We start from the raw sequence: 19,814 nt of genomic DNA, 5'->3' as shown, positions 1-19,814 counted from the left end.
ATGCTCCTCCTTGTTCTTCATGTGGTCATACATCTTGTTGATTTTTTTTGTTTGTTTGTTTTCCTTAGGACCTCTGACACAGGGAATGCTTTTAACCAATGCCCAGTAGAATACATTTTCTATTCCAATGGGATGAAATGAAAAATCAAATTATAGCAATGTGGTAGTAAGGAAGGGGTGACTATTTCAGTTTTAGAGAGAATGCTATTCATCTGAGGCCACAGAGGCAACACTTAGCAGTATATCATCATTCCTGTCTGCAGGTTCCATTTTTAAACCACCCCAGACTAATATTGCTTTGAAACTGAGAGAAAGATATTCCTTGAACATACAACTTTTCCAATCAATAGTTCTGGTGATATCTGGGAACCTGAAACTCTCAAATGGCAGCAGACAGCTCCAAAACTTTGTTTTAATACTAGGCAGCAACAAACCACAAGGAAATCCTTCTCCCTTGGACTTTCCTACTGTATTTTCAAATACAAGTTCTGCATTTTATCTGAATAGGTGACTTAGGGAGGGGCAGAAAAACTGTTCCATGGTACAACTTACTTTAAACAGACTATTCTTAATTGAATTGACTAGTGTCCCTTGGCTGTGAATGAACATGTTCTTGTCTTGTTTAGTTTTAATTTCAAATAAGATGATCTTTTCAAAGCGAAGCATCTTACTCTTCAGAGAGTTGCTGCATACTTATACTTATTTGTCCCCTTAAATTGAACCAGAGCAATATTTATTTCCTCATTTATTGGTTATCCTCCTCCTAGCAGCTCTCTGCTGGATCAGTGTCTCCAAGTTTTATTACAGCTTTTTTTTTGTATTTGTGCGTCCTTAAAAAAAGTGTGCATGCTGACTGGAGTCAAGAGGAAGACAAATTAACTTGAGCTGTTATAGTGAACTAGAAAATGAAGTGTTCCATAACTGACAAACAGCTTGAGAAGACTGGACAAGTTCCCTCTTTATTCATCTAAAATGTGCCAGTTGTTTAGTGGAACATCCCTGATAATGCAAGTGAATTGCAGGGTAAAACCCAGTTGGATGTCAGTATGTGCAGTACTTAAATGAGAACACTGAGGGATTTTTGTGCTTCCAAGGGAAAGAACTGCCATTGTTGTCTTCTGGTTTGTGTTACTTTCAAAGTTCCCCAAGAACGTTCCTCTTAGGAGGGATAATGGAGTTTATAGTTGTTTACAGTAGGAGTGGTACATGACTGCTCTATTCTGCTCAGACTGAAAGCTTTTATTCTTCTCACAAATGTTTGTTCACCATCCGCTCACTAATCAGCGAGACTGATGAGGCATTAAAGAAACCATGGTAATGATACCACATGGTATATAATCCCACAGCATTACAGCATCCAAGGCCTTTGCTCCAGGCTATCCACTGTGAGGTATGGACAGAAGCAAATGAAAACAGAATGGAAAAACCCTGCAAGAAGGGAAAGTGTAAAAAAAATAATCTATTTTCACTCTTCTCTTCATATAGAGATAAGGAAATGTCCCACTGCCGTGTCTAAGCTAGGCCTGGCTTTAAGCCCTAGGAAGTGAGAACACACACGCACATACACACAAATCACTCTGGACTAGCAAAAGAGCTGGTAGGTACAACCCTGGGTCGAATCCTGCCCTTAATTTAAGGTTGCTATTGGGATCAGTGCTGAGAAGAGACCAATGGAGCAGGATTGTTCTGGGCAAGATCAGGACAGAGTTTCCTGGGGCTGTCCCCTGGGCTGTTTTCCATTAGGCTTCTGGAAGTGCTCCATCTGTTCTCTGGTGGACACTGCTGGTTACTTTTTGAAATCACCATCCTGAAGGTAGGATCACTCTTTCTTCTGCTCTAAAGGTCCAGTGCCCTTGACATCTTTCTTCTAAAGTTTTGGAGGGTTGCTGTGATGTGACTGTACTGGGGAGGAAAAAACCCAGAGTATCTGCAGGCATATTTGATGCAATAAACCTCAGTTCTGTCCAGTGAAATTGGTACAAACTGCAGTCTTACTTCTCTGTATTTGACTCTGGCACGTTCAGGTCCTGGTTTCTTCATTTCCCAATGGAGCCTGTGACCCCTCGTAGCACTGTCCTTTTCTGTAACGTGCATCAGTGCGGGATCTCGGACCCTGTCACAAAGGAGTCCTATCTGGTATAAAGGCAAGTATAAAATAAGGAATTTTAAAAAAATAGTTCTTAAGGATATAATTATGGAAATAGCCTCATGGACAATCAAAAGTCTTCGAAACTGGAATTCCCAAGAGCAGTGCGAGGTGGTTGCTTTGGCATTAGAAGTTGAGAGAACAGTCCTTGTCCCATTTAGCAGCAAAAAGCCTAAAGTTAAATATGTCACAAAGTACTTAAATCCAAACTATCAGCATCATGAAACCTCAAGTAGGTATAAAAAGCCTGTATCACAGCTAGTGTAGGTGAGCCCCCACTGGCAGCACGTGGCAATGGGAAAGTGGGCGAAGAAACACCTTTAGATTCCTGCAGTGTGTGGGGATGCTTTGAGGCATTGCTGATGAGAGCTGGGGAGTATCGACTCACAATTCATCCTCCATGAGGGAGCATGCCAGGACATGCTGGCTCTGCTGGGACGTGGCCCACAGACCAACTGGAAGCATTGGGCCTACCAAAATGCCCGTGACTAATCGTCTCACCTCCCCCCAAGGGGACCATGCTGTAGTCCTCCCCACTTACTCTGGGGCAGCTGTAACTCTTCAGGCTGAGCAGGAGGGTTTTAGGAGGCCCCTGCCACTTTCCTCTGTGCTGTTCTTTTAGGTCCCTGCTGTGGCGGCAGGGGAGCCAGCCAGCTTCGCTGAATAGTCTAGAAATTGGACAGTAAGGCATTTCTGCTCCGTTAGCAGCAACTTTTCAGACAGCCATGCTTCAAAATACACAGGGATGGTGCTTTCTGTTGTGCGTAGGTAACGCCCTCAGAGCTATAAGCCATACACTTTGCTATAAATTTAATTATTCTGTACTCTACTGAGTAGCTGGCCTTTTGCTATTAGGAGAGGAAAGAAGAAACAAAATGCATGTAGAGTAAGATATAGGCAGATAATCATAAGTTCAGTTATATTGTTGTGTGGAGCTTCTACTAATAAGCTTCTGGTGCCAAGCTGTTTTGAACCAGAATACCAAAATGCTGCCTCCACTCTCAGCCTCGACCTGCACGTTTGGGGGCTTACCCTAATCACCAGTTCCCACGCACATTGTGGGAACTTGCATAGCCAAGGCATCAGAAGCCCAGCTCCTTTTATTTGGCTACTTGTGGGGACAACAGCATGTCCCCATGCCTGTTTTAAGGTAGAGGTGTTGCTTTGTCCTGTGAGTGCATTCCTCTGGTAACTGACTCAATTTCAGCAGTTGAGGAAACCAGATTTTGGTGACTGGCAATTATAGGGCATTTTATTTCTAGATCAGCAGTTTGTCTCTAAGCAGGTAAGCTGTGATTAAACATGTGACTAACAGCCCTGGGCTAGAGAAACATGACTGTGGCAATGATAAACTCCCAGTCAACCCCGAACTTGTGTGGGTCTTGCAAGTCCGTGAGGCCTGATGAGATTCATCCAAGGGTACTTAAAGAGCTGGCTAATGTAGTGAGACCTCTCTCAATCACTTTTTTTTTTTTCAGTATTCTTGGGAATCTGGAGAGGTCCCAATTGACTGGAAGCTGGCAAACGTCCCAGTCTTCAGAAAGGGCAACAGGGATGACCCCAGTAACTACAGGCCTGTAAGTCTCACTTCTGTGCCTGGCAAAATTATGGAGAAGATTATTCTGGGAGTTATTGGAAAAGCACCTGAAAGACAACACAGTCATTGGTCCTAGCCAGCACGGGTTCACAAGGGTAGAGGCGAGGGAGGGGATTGTCCCGCTCTGTTCTGCGCTGGGGCAGCCTCACCTCGAGCACTGTGGGCAGTGTTGGGCGCCACAGGGTATATGATATAAAGGATATAAAGCTCCTTGAGAGTGTCCAGAGAAGGGCCAGGAAGTTGGTGAAGGGTTTAGAGGGGAAACTGTACAAGGAGCGGCTGAAGTCCCTTGGTTTGTTCAGCCTGGAGAAGAGAAGGCTGAGAGCAGCCCTCATGGTGCTCTGCAGCTTCCTCACGAGGGGAGGAGGAGGGGCAGGCGCTGGTCTCTTCTCTCTGGTGACCAACGACAGGACCTGAGAGAATGGCACGAAGATGTACTGGGGGAGGGTTAGGTTGGGTCTTAGAAGGTTCTTCCCCCAGAGGGTGGTGGAGCCCTGGAACAGGCTCCCCAGGGAGGCATCACAGTGCCAGCCTGGCAATATTGAAGAAGCACTTGGACAAGGCCCTCAGAGCCATGATGTGAATTTGGGGCTGTCCTGTGCTGGGACGGGAGTTGGACTTGATGATCCTTTCGGGTCCCTCCTAACTCAGGACATTTGATGATTGGTCCCAGCCAGCACAGATTCACAAGAGTAGAGTCCTGCTTTACAAACTTACCTGCCTAGCTGACCAAGGGAAGCCAGTCAATGTCATCTTTTTGGATTTCAGTAAAGCTTTTGATACTGTCTCTCACAGTACTCTCCTGGAAAAAAATGTCCAGCGTACAGCTGGATGAACACGTAATGCAGTGGGTGAACAATTGGCTGATGGGTCGCTCAAAGGGTCATAATAAATGGGGGTACATCGGGCTGGCAGCCAGTCACTAGGAGGGTTCTGCAGGGATCCATCTTAGGGGTAGTACACTTTAATCTCTTCATAAATTACTTGGATGCAGGCCTTGAAGGAATACTAATTAAGTTTGCTGATGACACAAAAGTAGAAGGAGCTGTTGACACTCTCGAGGGCAGAGAGGTCATGCAGAGACATGTAGACAAATTAGAGCTGGGCAATCCCCAACCATATGAAGTTTAACAAGGGCAAGCGCTGGATTTTGCACCTGGGCTGTGGCAACCCTGGATGTACATACAGACTGGGGAATGAGAGATTGGAGAGCAGCACCATGGAAAGGGACTTGGGGGTTCAGGTCAACGGCTTTTTGAACATGAGCCAACAGCGTGCCCTGGAAGCCAAGAGGGCCAACCATGTCCTGGGGTGCATCAAGCACTGCTTTGCAGCAGGTGGTTGTCCTGCTCTACCCTGTGCTGGTGTGGCCTCACCTCGAGTACTGTGTGCGGTTTTGGGTGCCACAGTATATTAAGGATACAAAGCTACTAGAGAATGTCCAGAGGAGGGCCATGAAGTTGGTGAAGGGTTTAGTGGGGAAGCTGTATGAGGAGCAGCTAAAGTCACTTGTTTATTCAGCCTGGAGAAAAGGAGACCAAGGGGAAACCTCATCGCAGTCTACAGCTTCCTCACGAGGGGAAAAGGAGGGGCAGGTGCTGATCTCTCTGGTGACCAATGACAAGACTCTAGTGAATGGCAGGAAGATGTGCCAGGGGAGGTTTAGGCTGGATATTAAGAAAAGGTTCTTCACCCAGAGGGTGGTGGAGCACTGGAACAGGCTCTCCAGGGAGGCAGTCACGGCACCAAGCCTGACAATATTCAAGAAGCATTTGGAAAACGCCCTCAGAGACATAGCGTGAATTTTGGGGTTGTCCTATGCAGGGACAGGAGTTGGACTCAATGATCTGTGCGGGTCCCTTCCAACTCAGGACATTCTATGATTCTTTGATGATTGCTTTCTGTCAGGTTTAGTGTAGTCTAAGTACAATATGTCGGTAATCCCAGGTCTACAAGACTAAAGTTCTTGCTCAAAATGGCGTTGAATGACTTCCATGCTGAAAGCTGTCACAAAGTAGTCAGATCTTGAGTGAGGATCAAAACTGTTCCCTGATGGCTAGTGAGTGATCCTTTCAGATCAGAGCCAATACTGGTGTGGTGTGAGCAATCTTGCTTGAATGTGTTCTGAGTAGCTACCTCTAGATGTGAGTGAGGTGTAGGATCTCTCAACAGGGCTGAATTTTTCACTGTCTAAGGAAATGGAGACCTCTAGTCTCCAAGGCTGTTATCAGGATGCTTTTCATGGACCCTGCAATTCCCTGTTAGTTTTTTAACTACTGCTCTTCTAGTTCACAGTAATAAACTCTCCTAATACGTAGTAACTGCATAGATAATTAAATGTGAATGTGGCATGCAGTGGATATACATATTCAGACACTGAGCCTCCCCTTCTCCTGTTTATTCTTGGGAGAATATTGTTTTCAGTAAATATTAAAGGAAAATACATGATCTGATCTCACTCACCTTACTCGGGTGTTGTTCCAGTCAGTATGGGATTGCTGGCACTTTTACCTAAGCAAGGAATGAAAGATATCATCCATTATACAGCAGAGAAGCTGCTTCTGTTTTATAATCACCCAGCAAGTATGCACAGACTCTGATCTGTGTCTATATTTGGCATTCAGATATTCCTGATGTGGAATATACCACCCATGGGAAGAATGCAAGAAATGGACTAAAGTTCCCACTGATTGGGACTTTTTTTCCATTAAAAAAAAAAAAACAAAAAAAAACAGTAAAAGGGTATGAGTGCTGGATAGGATGCTCCTACTATAAAATGGTACGCAGCCCTTTTGACTCCAGTGAAATCATATCAATATGTACTCCTGCATTATCCTGCTTATAGCTAGCTTCCTTTCTACTTTCCACTTAATAGCAAGTTTTCAGTGCTTCCGTTATGAAAATTCAGAGTATAAAGAGGAAATAAACTAAGTGGAAGTAACAGCTTGAAGCTCTATGGCTTGTGTCAGATGAAAAATTGCTCTTGTCAGTGAATTTTGTTTCTGTGGCTTTAAAATGTGTGGATGTTGTAGTAGGTCATGATTTCTAAGGTGCGGATTTGTTTAGCTTTTTTAATTTGTTCATATATGTATGTGTATATGTGTACCCAAATGCTGATGGGAATTTTGAATATAAAGTATTACTCAGATTTAAGTGTGATCTCTTAAAATAGTTGATGCTTTCTACTGAAATAAACAAGTATATATTAACTCTTCATCGTACTGTTTATACCTGAAACTTTGTAAACTTTAAGACTCGTGCTAATAGCTAAAGACAAATTACTCAATAATAAATATCTTTCAATATCACTATCATAGCAATGCTTATATTGAAAAACATACTTGAAGACTAGGCATGTCACTGGCAAGGCTTTAGAAAAACAGCTAGGCAATTTTTACTGAGCGTAAATTGTTGAAAATACTCTTCAGAAAGATAGCATACATTGTTTCTTACGTTGGTGGACCTGTTGAGTAATCCCATATTCTTTATATATCAGGTCAAAGAGAAACTGTGTCTCAAGCTTATTGTGTAAAAAGGCTGCAAACTAAGAAACTAGGCTTTATGTGAAATTAAGTATTGTAAGCAATGACCAGTGACATTCCTTCTACAGAAGTTTTTTTGGTTCCTGAGAACAAATTATGGTTATTTGGAATATCTATAGTGATATGAAGAGACTTCCACAAAGATAGAGATCTCCTTTTAAAAATATCTTACAACACATTTCATAATATACATGCAGTGCAGGACTTTTTTTCAGGGGTCTGTTAATATCTATATTATTGAGGCAGGGATAACAAGTAACTTTCTGACTGCAAGGCTTGAGAGTTCAGCAACTTTCACTCAAGTCAGGAAATTCGTAGTTGTTTCAAGGCATATTATGTTTTCTTAGTAATGGCTTTTATTTTCATGGCTGTCCTCTGAAAGGGTAACCTGTGGCTAAAACCAAGGGAGATAGCTGAAAATGTAATGTCTCATGCACACATAGCTGTGTAAAGGTTTTCATTCCAGAGTTTTTTCTTCTTTCAGACAGGACTGGAACAGTGTGAAAACTCTTCATCAAAACACACATGGCTCTAAAGGGGGGATTTGCCAGAAAACTTTTGACCATTAGGTTTTCTTCATGTCCCAGATGAAGGCTGAGATAGGCACTGTTTTATCTGATATGATTCTCCCACCCCCAAGTAACGTGTTAATATTTCAGCATTCTGAAGGAATGTAGTGGGCAACATTAAATATTTACATCTCTCTACAAAGTCACTTGGATGCCACCAGGATACCTAGCTCTACATCACACATGCTCTAATTCACCCCAAACACCCACTGTTTACTAATCTTCAGCCCCCGTCTGTGCTGATAATGAGCAAGAGGAAATGGAAACAGCAGGGATTATATGCCACTGAGAAGTCCCAGTTTCCATGCCTGGTTGTAATTCTTTCAACAAACTCTTGCGACTGTGCTCCTGCTTTGAAGTTTGAACACCTCTGTATTAGTGCTTGACTCTGGTGATTTGGCAAACAGATTTGGGTGGGGTTTTTTGTTGTAGTTGCGTATTAGCAGCTCCAAATGATGGCTTACTCTTGCACTCGCATATGTTGTGCCCGCTCAAGGTCAGGAGCAGTACAGATTGTTTTGCCCAATCACTGAGATGTTAATTGCCCATATTTGCTGGTGACAGGTACCAGATAGAAAACAGTCCCCACCATATCCACTATTCTCTCCGTGTGTAGTCTTAGCCATATAGGTAAAGGGGGTGAGTTTCTATAAAATTAATAAATAGGGCCCATTTTTATAAGGCAGGTGGTACATGTGGGTTTTGATTGCTAGGATTCAGCATGCTCCGTTAGCATGGGTCACCATGTCCAGTATACTCCAATGTGTGGATGTAGGGTAGTGCATGTTTCTAATCTAAACCAAAAACCTCAGAGGCCCTGATTGCCTTTTTATCCCCATAGCGCATGACTGCAAATTATTTGTGTAAATGGCTTTACAGCTGTGTCTATTAACATCCCTGTGTAGCTCATCTGTCAGGCCACTGTGCAGCTTGTTATTGCTGCTGGGGTGGTCCTTTATCCATAAATCAAATGCTGTTTGATCTCATGGCAGGTGAGGGGAAGTCAATTTACCATCTTTAAAACAACTTGTGCCATCTGCAGGGTTACTAGCACATGTCTCCATTAGGTACCCAAGTGTACATAAGGAAGAGCTTCAGGTATGCTTACCACTCAGAAGACAGAGATGGTTTTGGCTTGTGTATTTACAAGGTGAGATACAGCATTAGTTACAAGTAGTTGTCTTATTGCATAAGGTTACTGCCGAAAATCCTGCCAAGGCTTTTGTCCTGGAAAGTGCTAGTCAACAAACGCCTCATCGTGGCAAGGATGGAGAAATAAGCAGTTTGTTTACACGGGACAGAATTTATCAGGCTTCAGATGTTTCCCTTCACATCTAAATGGTCTGTGGTCAGAGCTGACAGATCCTCTGGTGTCTGTGGTGGCTCTGCAAACCCTGCTGGATGAGAGTTCTGTGGACACAGCAAGTCCCCCCCGGTGTCACACAGCTGCATTTGCTGTCCCTGCAGTGCCTTCGTGGCCCTGCTGAAGGTCATGCCAAGGTGCCGCTGCACTCTGGACTTGGCTGAAGCAACACCCTGGGAGGCTGTTTTCCTTGGGTGTAGCTTAAAAGTGGCTGGAAGACTGCAAGTTACCTCCTGGGTGAACGAATTCTTCCTGTCTTGAACAACCTGGAGTATCTGGGGGGATATAAAAGTACGCTTGCTCCGACAGCGACTCCAAGCACATCTCTGGCACAGTCCAATATACGTCGCTAGACCCTCGCACAGCAGTTGGCACATTAAAAGTGACTTTGTAAACATAGCCCCTTCTTAAAATGGAGAGAAATAACCCGTCTCTTGTGAGAGATTCAGGCTGTCTGAAAGCCCCTGGGCGAGCAGCTGGGGGAGGACAAAGAGGCAGTGTGCTGAGAGCAAACATGGCTACTTCCTGAACTCTTCAACTTCCCCTTGGTGCCTCTGAAGCTCGGGCTCCAGCGTATCATGTCTCTGCGTGCTTACCAACGGGAAAATGCTTAAGCTGCGTGCATCTCACAGTGCTCTCAAGTGTCTTCCAGTGTAAATAATACCTTGGCCATTTGGCCCAAAACTTTAAATGGGGGCAGAGCAGGTGCATCTGTGGACATGTGTTTGTACATGCGCTGCTGCTGCAACTGCAGGAGCTCAGATGTACATGCACAAGTAGGCGTGTGTATGCCCAAAGAGTCTGATGCAAAAGCATCCATTTTGTGGACCAGTCTTTTTTCAGTCATGCATGTATTTCCTTTTGTGTGGGTATCGTCTGTATGTTTACACTTAAAAGACTTATCTCTTGTTAGATGGGTGTGATTTGTTCAGTGCTAAGCTGCTGAAGTTCCTTGAATTGGAAAGGTTTGTGCTGGTCTCACCTCGTCAGCCTGAATGGATCCTCTCCTTTCATGAGCTTGTCCCTTTATCCAGCAACTTCTTATACTGTGTCTGCCAGCTGCCAGGGGAGGTAGGATTATACTTGTGCAGTTACTTTTGCATAAGCACCGAACTTGGCAGCCGGCAACCCAGCAGCGGGCGCATGCTGCTCTGTGAAATCCTGCTGTTGGTTGCTGCCTCTTTGCCAGAGGTCGTTACTCCAGCATCTCTGTAGGTAGGAGGGATCCTCAAAACCATTGCCACTTGATTTCCAGCAGGATCAGTCAGATTACTTTAATGCACTGATAAAAATTATTGGAGCTAATTTGGCTCTTTTGATAGTAGTAAACTAGTGAGCAGTGGTAGGAAGCTCCAAGGCAGTAGACGGGAGGTAATCTGTGTCTGGTGGTCATCAGGAGGCTCCTTACAAGACTGAAGTCTTCATCTGGCACAGTTGAATTTAAAAGATGTCATTTTTAGTAGAAACCTCTTAATTTACATTAAAATTACATAGAATGCATCAACCAGTGGCCAAAGCAGAAGCTCCCACTGGGTTGCTCTGGCCTTCTTACTGTAAGCTATGGTTTTGTGTTACAGCCTGGGTAGCAGCAGAGCCAGCCTCATACTAGCAGTGGTCCCCTGCTGCCTGGGAGTGAGGGGTGGGGGAAAGAAAAAAACCTAATCACCTTCTGAATACTAGATCGGTTCCTCAATACGGTCCTTGGCACAGGCTGTGGAACCACTGAGCCAACACACCTGAGAGAGCTGTGGGGCACTGTGGGAGAAATGAATGGCAGTGGAAGGACAGCCATAAACGAGTGTTGCTGCTGAAAGCTTTGCATCCCAAATGTGCAGCATCACTGTCTTCCTGCTTTCAGGTTCTTCACACCCACACTTAGGTACAGCTAAGTTCAATCAGTGCCCCAGCACATATGTTTGCAATCAGTCTCCAAGGGAACCCCTCTGGCTGTGTAACCCATTTGCCTTCACTGCTCCTTGCCAGGCTGATCAGTGCCCCAGGCATTGCCTGTTGTTATTTCAGCTCTCACTAAATAAAGGGGCATTTAATTGATCTCTGCCCCCTTAGCCTAATTGAAGGGTTTTTATTGTGCTCCACAAGGAGCATCTTCCAGCAGAGCAGTATCTTCATGCTGACCCTGGTAAGACCATTCTGCCTCTCCTCCAGGCTGTGTCAGCATTTCTGATGTTGGTACCACTTAGGAGTAGATTGCCTTTCCAAAATTAAAAAAAAAATTCTGCTAAAGCACCACGTATTGACTAATCCTGTAAACACATTCTTCTAATGCAGGTTTTGACTATCCTTCCTTTTGTGACATGTTCAGACTTGTTATTGTCATCTAGTGATGGAACAATATGGATGCACGCTGATACAGCTGAGAAGACATGCTCTACTCTTCTGAAGTCATAAAGTATTTTTCATAGGACTCAAGTTCCTGTGAAAGCTGTTTGCCATGTTCAATTGAAAAATATTTCTGAAAATTGCAGGTAACTGCATCTATCTGAATACATCCATTCATTATCACTCTGAAAATTTTGTAAACTTTGAATCTATAAAATTTGATATGTGTAATATCTATAAAAATCTGTAATCTTAAAAAAATCTATAAAATTTGGTATTTGTAATATCCTTGAACTGAAATTTCCCACGCCTGCAGCATAATTGCATTTTCCACTGTTGTATTTGTTTCCTCTTTAAAAGAAGGGGGGGGTGCTGAGCATACTGTAACAGAATCACATTCAGCGTTTGATATTAATACAAAGAAATAGTACAAAAAGGTCCATTGACTCATGGAGTGACTCAGAAGGCAATAGAGGAGGGCTCTTTGGCTATGCAGAAATGTCAGTGGCTCAACATGAAAGCAGAAAGCTCTTAAACATGCTGTAAGGGACAGTTAGTTTCTTCATCTGGTTTTAAAAAGTAAGCAAAGCGTGCCTAGCAAGGTGCGGTGAGGAAGCGTGGTGTCACATGCTGCTCTACAGGAAACAAGATTGAAGCTGTTGGGGAAGTTCAGAACTGGGTGACCTCCAACGGATTCAAATAGCACAGGTTAGTCCTCTTATAAATGTCTCTTTAACCATCCTACAGCGCTTCTCCATGTGTATTTTTACATATTTTTGATGGAGGTGGATAAGAAGTGGTCCGTATGTTAGCAGGTAGCGAGTGACGTGGGTTTTCAGAACAGGAGCTTTGGGGCAAAAATAGGAAGCTCTTCTCTGAGTTAGCCCTGTTCGTGAGAAGCTTGGAGCCAGCCTTGCTGTACAACAGCAGTGTGGACCTGAATCACGTTAGCAGTGTGAATGAAATCTCCATCTTGTTATGACTTTCTTATAATGAGCAAAAAGTCTGGATTTTTAATAGTGTTAATAAATACCAGAAAGTGCTTTTCCAAGCACAGGTTAAAGCTGTTGACCATAGTGAGAGCTTCACTTTGTTTTGGCTGAACTGGGTATATAGCTGCTCTGTTTGATTTTATTGGTATAGTCTCTTGTTAAGGTTCTCTCTCATTCCTGGAGATTTCTGTTGAGGAATTCCATCCCAGCTTTTCTGTGCTGGAGGGTTTTGGCTTGGGAATGCGCCATATCAGGAATGAAACGGCACCAGTTTGGTGTTCTCAGAGAGAGGCTGTTTAATGGGATATACCTTTTGTAGTCCTACACAAAAAAAAATTCATTATTTTTAAATATTACCAGACAATTGCGATTAACTAAGAATTTTGAATGTAAAGTCAGAGTGAAAGTTAAAAAGAATATAAACTTCAGGATGATAAAATGTAGAATATAGTAGTAGTGCTTCACAGAATCTGAACTAAAACTGAATCCCAGCATGGGGCACACGTGGTGCTGGGAGAGCATGGAGGGAAGAGGAGGTGATGGTCGCACAGCCTGTGCTGGCAGTGGCAGTCAAAGGCAAAGGTGGTTGCTCCATGCAGCGACTCCTTGGCTCACTAGGCAAGGTCACGGCTTGGGCAGTGGAAGTGGTCGTGATCTATCGCGAAATGCAGCTGTTGGGGATACTAAGGGCATACCAGAGATTTGTGTGCCAGGCAAGTATTCCTAAGACTGTCTGTACTTCTCAAATCTTTAGAAAAATACTTTCCTGCATCTGTAGAAAACAGACTGAGTTGCACTGCTGGTTTAGCCTCCTCACATCACCTAGTGCATTCATCCTGATCTCGGTATAAAAACATCTACGTAAAATGAATGCGGCGGCTCAGGAAGGACTAGGCTGCGTGAGCAGGGAAGTCCTTACCTCCTCCTGCCTGGGGAGGTGGATGCTAGGTCTGCCTCCGCCATGGGGCGCTGAGGGTCTCAGCAATTTGGAAATACCAAGGCCTTCGTTTTGGCAGTTTACAGCTCTGCAGCTCTCATTATCTGCAGCCTTGTAAAGCTTGCTCTCGGGTTTTGAGCTTTGGAGTTTCACATGCAGAAGGCTCTGGCCTTAGCTGGGCTTCTCTGCTTCTGTAAAACTAGCAAGTTTTGCAAAGAGAGCCAGAGTTCTGCCCAAAATCAGCCTTTCTGCTTTATTAGGGTTTATAGCCTTTACCAGAACACTGTGAAACTCAATTCTGTTTAACTAAGAATGTGATTTAAAAGCAATTTAGTAAAATCCCACTGCAGACGTTTTCATTTCAGCCTAATCCTGCCTTACAGAGGTTCATCTCAAATAGATTAGGAGTTGTTTGAAGATAAATATAATGGCTCATAAATAATATATTTGAGCCTCCATGCAGTGATTCGCACCAGGTATTTGAAGCTGGATTAAAAAATAAACTGATACACTTTCCTAAGAAAGCCTAACACTTTGCTACCAGGAGTGAGCAAAACCAGGACTGTAAGAGGAGGGAGAGGGGAAATTTCTGAATGGGCCCATTCCACCAGCTTGCATTATGAAAACCAGGGAAAGAATATTTCTTTCCCTAACAATTTGAAAAGGAAATCTGCAAAAAGAGGAAAGGGAATAGAGAGTACAGACTAAACAAAAGGAAATAAATATGGATTGGAATGAGAGAGAAGGAAACCAAAAAAAGAAACGAGTAAAAAATGGAACCAGATGTGGACAAATTCTGTGCTCAGGAAAAAACCCTCCTCTTTTACTGAACTTCAGAAAGGAGGGAGAATGTGTTAAGTGTTTGCACATATTCATAGCATCTATGGAAGAAAAATCCATTTTTCTCTAGGATTTTTAGAAAAACCTTTATTTTGGTTTCTTTCCCTTGGGCAGTATTAGTCTAAAAGCTTGTAAGTTTGAGAGAGCTTCAAAGTTAGATGAAAGCAGCCCTAAAGTATCCTTAATTCTACAAATAAACAGAATAAACCACTCAGAATGCCACTTCAGTCACTAGCCAGTTTTGCTCCCCAAAAGCTACTCAGCTGCACTGCTCTGTTGACTTTGTGTCTGCTGTGCACTTGGATCCACAGCACAGGGTTGTCCTACTCCCTGCAAGGGAAAAAATAGAAGTTAAGATGTGCGACACCAACTAACGCAAACCGGAACTGCATAGGCCAGCTTCAAAGTTTAGAGCAGGATCCCCTTGCAGGTTTCATTTCAGCACATAGTGTATGCAAAGGTTTCATACGAGGGTGGGATTGGAGTCCTGAGACTTTGATCTCTAAATACAAGTAAATCCATAAAATGCTGAATGGTTACTGTTCTTATATTTTATTTTAAATTGACTTGATTGTTAAAAACATTTTGTTCTTTTAGTATTAAATACATCAAATGGACATGTGTATCTTTTGCTGGGACGTTATTTGCTGCATGTCTCTTGTCACTTCTTGCTGGCCTCTCCCTCCCCCTTCCCCTCCCCCCCCACTTGAATGCAAGTTCTGCAAATCATTTCTGTAATTAGCTGTTAAAAAGCATCTAGAGGTTGAAGGAGGTCGGTTTTACTTTGGTTTAGTTGTTTTGTTTCAGCTTGTGTGTGCATTTTTCTCTAGCCTAAACTATAGAAATCTCGTTATTACAAAGCTGGTTGGTGAACCATGGCTCTCTCAAGAGGAGCAACTGTAGCAGAGGGTAACTCCACTCAGTCTTACCACCACATCCATCCACACGTTTTTAGACTTTTCTGCTTTATTCTACCATTTGTATTGGTTTTTGCTATGCTATGCTGAACTTGGGGGAATTATCTTAAATTTGTTTGAGAACAAATTGGCCCTTTGGCCTCAGGGACTGATATGGAGAGCACAGTCACTGTATTTTCCTGTTCTGATTCCTCTTTAGTTGGAGGTGGGCTCCCCTTTACATGCTGCCAGTTTCTCATGCAGAATTTCTGCTTACTCAGGGAGATGCATAATAGATATGTGCGCAGGCTCTGTGGTCCCCAACATTTCAGTTTCACAATTAACAGTTGGTTTTTTTTTTTTTCCTTTCCAGGAATGTGCAACCTGGGAGATGTTACTGTGGTCTAATTAACTTCAGCAAGCATATTCTGGACTGAATTTGCCAGGCCTCCTGTGCAAGCATCTCTCCTGCTGGTGACGAGGTACAGAGCCTGTGGGGTTTGCAGTGGGAGAGGGATGGGAGTGGGGAGGAGTCACTTGTGTGAGCCATGGCATGGGAAACACATCTCCAGCGTGTGTCATCCCTGGCTTGTATCAGTCAGAAGGCATAGAGCCATCTCCTGTCTTGATTTGCAGTGTGACAATAAAGGAGTCATTCTTCTCCACGGCAGGGTTAATGGCAATGCCAGTTTACTGATATGCTCTGATGTGGCATGCCTTTCTTAATGTCAGATTTAGGTGCCTTAGGTTATGTGAAATTTTCTGCCAAATCCACAAGCTTTTAACATGTGCAACGGGTTTTGGTTTGGTGGTTGGTTTGTTTGTCTGTTTTGTTGTTTTTTTCATTTCAGTAGCACAGGGCTAACAGCAGACAGATTTAAGACTTCACAAGTATGTCAGGAGATCCAAGATATGATTTGACCAAGCACTGTGAATCTGTAGTTGTCCTGACTTAGAGCAAATGATGTTACACTTGAAAACTGCACAGTGCAGGCTACAATGTTCAGTTTGGTGCTAATGAACAGAAATAGTATGAAAAGGTCCACCGAGACACATAATGAATCAGAAAGAAAGAAATAACAGTGAGTTTACTTTTAATATTTTTTTTCATTGCAGCAGAGGCTCAAGCAGAAAGCATGTGCTGTAGATAGGCTGCAACATGCTGACCTAGAGCTGGTGCAATCCCGCAGATCAAATATTACTTCCTACCCAAATGCACTGTGTTGTAAGCCCTGACTGTGGCTTCTTTGTGATTAGTGGGCTAGGTAGAAACTGATGCTAGGAGGGTCCCAGAGGCGCTTGGGGTTTTGGTTCTCTGTAGATGTGAGCACAAAACCATTCTGGGCTTCTTCTTGATAAGGTCTATTGCTGGTCCATGTGGGTTGATGCTTTGGCATGGTTTCAGCAGTGTGCTTGCTTTGGAAGCCATAGTCTGGAGAAATCTGGGTGCCGGGCTTGGGAAATGTGGGAGGGAAGAATTAGCCCTAGGAGCAGACAAATGACTTTCTTCATTTGTGGCTCCACAACTCATACAAAGCATGATGACCTGCTGCCAGGATGAAGACTGGTGCAAAGCCTAATATTTGGAGAGGTAGTTCACATTAGAGGACCAAAAAAGATGGTACTACTGTGTGATCAGTAGCCAAACACACCTGTTTGGACACTGCAGGTTAGAAAGGATGGCCTGTTTGCAGGAGGGAGACGTGCTTATAGGGAAGATGTGAGTATTTTTAAATTGACAATTATATTTTATTTCAGATTAGTAAATTGGATGCTGCACAAGAACATTCAATGCAATACTGAGATAAAGATGGTGAATTGTGTCACTCTCACCCATTTCAAATATGATGTGGGATTATGGAACCTCCTAGGAACAGCAGTAATGATGAGAGACAGAGCAAATACAGCTCTCAGGAAAGACTGGAGGAAATATGATTGCTTAGCCTAAAGAAGAGAAGATCAATGAGACATGTAAAGTGTTTTCAAATAGCCACGAAGAGGAAAGGAATAAATTATTCTGCACATCAGTTGTAAATAGGATGAGAAATACCAGAGGAGATTTAGATTAGGTACTTGGAAAAGCTTAATTAGTTGTAAGGCTAACAAAGTAGATGACTGAGGCATATTGCAGAATTTCCATCACTGGAGATTTTTACAGACAGAAGAGATAAATACCTGCCAGGAATGATATAATTGATAGTGACTCAGGGAAAGGGGAAGGGTAGTTGCCCATCATTCTGTATTTCAGTCTCCTTGTTGACAGTGAGTTTAATTTTTTCTGGTTATTGATGAAGGCTGAATAATTATTTTAAAGGCAATAAATACTTCCATATGTATGGTACAGTATATCCTGTACTCCACTTTGCAGGGATTGAAGGTGACATGCTGTTCCTGAGTTTCTTGAGGTGATTTTGCTCTTCTAATCTGGGACTTAACAGATAAAATGAGTCCATTATACTGTGCACTGTGGGAAAGTATTGAGTTGTTATCATTAACAGCTGACAAGGTAACTACCAGATCAGTTCCCAGTGTAAGAGGGAGTCCTGAAAAGGCAGGCTGTGCTGCTTTCTCTGGTGAACAGTTGTGGGAAGACAGAAAACTGCTCATTTTTGTAATGGATCTCAAAACTCTGGTGCTAATGGCAAACTTCATATTCACAATGGCCATGCAAAACCAGTTTGGTCTGCACTGAACAGCATTTCCTAATAGCAAGTTTTGATGGATCAGGGATTGCCTGAAGCAGCGTTTGGCTGCAGGGTTCAGGCTTTGTTCACACAGCAGCCCTGGTACTGCCATACCCCTTTTGCACAGAAGTAGGGCTTTTTTGCTGTGTGGTGGTGTCTGGACCAGCACCACCTGTAACCCAGCCCTTTGGGAGCCATCCTGCTTAGAAGGGCCTTGGCAGATACAGAAGAAAACAGAGATCCTGCGCGATCATCTGTTTGAGGACTGCCAGAGGGAGAAAGCAGACTTCATGAAAGTAATAATGTCTTATGACCCGATAAAACCAATGCAAAGTGGCCTTTCAGCTGTGCATTTGATCCAGGTACAACGGCTTTCTGAGTTTGGAAGGAGTTTTCTTTTTATCTGGAAGCTTGTGGCCTCCGATTGGAAGTGGTTCTTAACCCTCCATTTAATTACCAATTCTGGTTTTGAAAGCAGAGATGTTAGGAGTCATATTTCAGTCTGCCATATGCTAAACTTAGTCTTCAAACTTACTTAAAATAAACCCATGCAAGCTAGCCAAACCGTTCAGCCAATTTGATCAAGGTTTCAGCCGTATTTACAGGATTCAGCAGATGCGATGCTAACTTTAGCTAGGGTTTAACAACTGTGACAACCACTCATTACAAAGAAATTAAAGGGGAAATCGGCTGCCACCCTCCAATACCTGCTGTTTCAGGGCACCTGCACTGAGCACTCCAGCCTGCAGTGACTGATTTCTTTTCTCCTCTGAGTTTTTGGTAGATTGGCATGAGCAAGGACAAATTTGAGCAGTCCTGTGGAGTAAGAGGACTTACTGATGAATGTTCTAAAGAGGAAATGCAAGTGTTGAATGATGGCATGTGGCTACTTTTGGTTTTGTGGGTATGTTTTTTCATGGCAGTGGTATGCCATACATACTTTTTATGCAAAAAGCTGCATTCAGAATAACAGCAGGAGCTCAGCTAGGCCTGCTGTCTTGCATGGAGGCAAATAACCTCCAAAACCAGCTGCTCCCTGGGCTCCCAATGAGCTCCTGCACGGCCTGTGCAGCCTGCTGTCTCAGACCTGCCAGCTAAAACAGAAGTGTGATGCTGGCTGGGCACCGCTTCCAAAAACCTGGCAGGAACCAGGAGCTGCTGCCAGCCACAGAGCAGCTGGCTGGGGTACCTTGTCTCTCCTTGAGCAATGGCCTGCAGCTTCCACCAAGTTCCGGCAAGATGTGGATCTGTCCGTCTAGTGCATTCACCTGCCTAGCATGTCAACCTGGGTGTGACTGACCTGTGCAGTCAGCTAGATATGACCTCGTGTGATGTCACTACAGTCCCCTGAGCCCCCTGGTAAACCAGGGCAGACACCAACATGGCACATTGCCTTTGACTACACTTGCTGCATGGAAACACTTGGCTGTTGAAGGTCATGGAAAATGGTTGGAGATATTTAAAATAAAATGCAGATAGCTGAATGGAATATCTTTCTTTTAATTAAAAATGACTTGGGCAAATGCTCTCTTTTAACATGTGTGGACTCAACCACCTTCACAAGTAGGAAGTAGGGGGTGCTGCAAGTTTCCATGGGGTCCAGCCTGGGTTGCTGCAGAAGGCAACGCAGTTGCACTTTATTTGTTCTCAGGAAGGCAACACAGGACATGCCTCCTCTTTGCACAGGGGAAGATTGACTCGTTCTTGTGCTAAGCCATGAAAGACTTTGCCCTGCCTATTTTTTTGGCAGAGCCCATTGACAATCATTCTTTCCAGCTTCTCTTCTTCATTCGCTAGCTAAGTACTTGCCATGTGCAGCTGTAAAAAGTTGTTTCCAAAGAGAAATAAATTGGAGCAAAGACTTCTGTAATCGGAGACGTGGAGGAAAGCAGAAGGGCGTTTTCACTT

The 19,814-nt window shown here is 43.6% G+C and overlaps 1 protein-coding gene across 4 annotated transcripts in view; it reads left to right on the top strand.

Annotated features, from left to right (window-relative positions):
• Positions 1-19,814, top strand: part of WIPF1 (WAS/WASL interacting protein family member 1) — a 60,383-nt gene that overhangs the window by 8,395 nt on the left and 32,174 nt on the right. The window contains exons 1-2 of one of the 4 annotated variants that reach the window (XM_075093493.1): positions 3,634-3,723; positions 15,596-15,704. The gene's annotated coding sequence lies outside the window, so the exon portion shown is untranslated. Of the gene's footprint in view, positions 1-3,633; positions 3,724-11,932; positions 12,266-15,595; positions 15,705-17,608; positions 17,628-19,814 lie in introns of those variants that run through there. The other 3 variants (XM_075093491.1, XM_075093492.1, XM_075093494.1) reach the window with 3 other exon arrangements.

This window comes from Phalacrocorax aristotelis, chromosome 5 (genome assembly GCF_949628215.1).
Source record: "Phalacrocorax aristotelis chromosome 5, bGulAri2.1, whole genome shotgun sequence".
Classification (NCBI taxonomy): domain Eukaryota; kingdom Metazoa; phylum Chordata; class Aves; order Suliformes; family Phalacrocoracidae; genus Phalacrocorax; species Phalacrocorax aristotelis.
The sequence above is the reverse complement of the archived record's forward strand: the minus strand, read 5'-3'. Positions and strand labels throughout refer to the sequence as shown.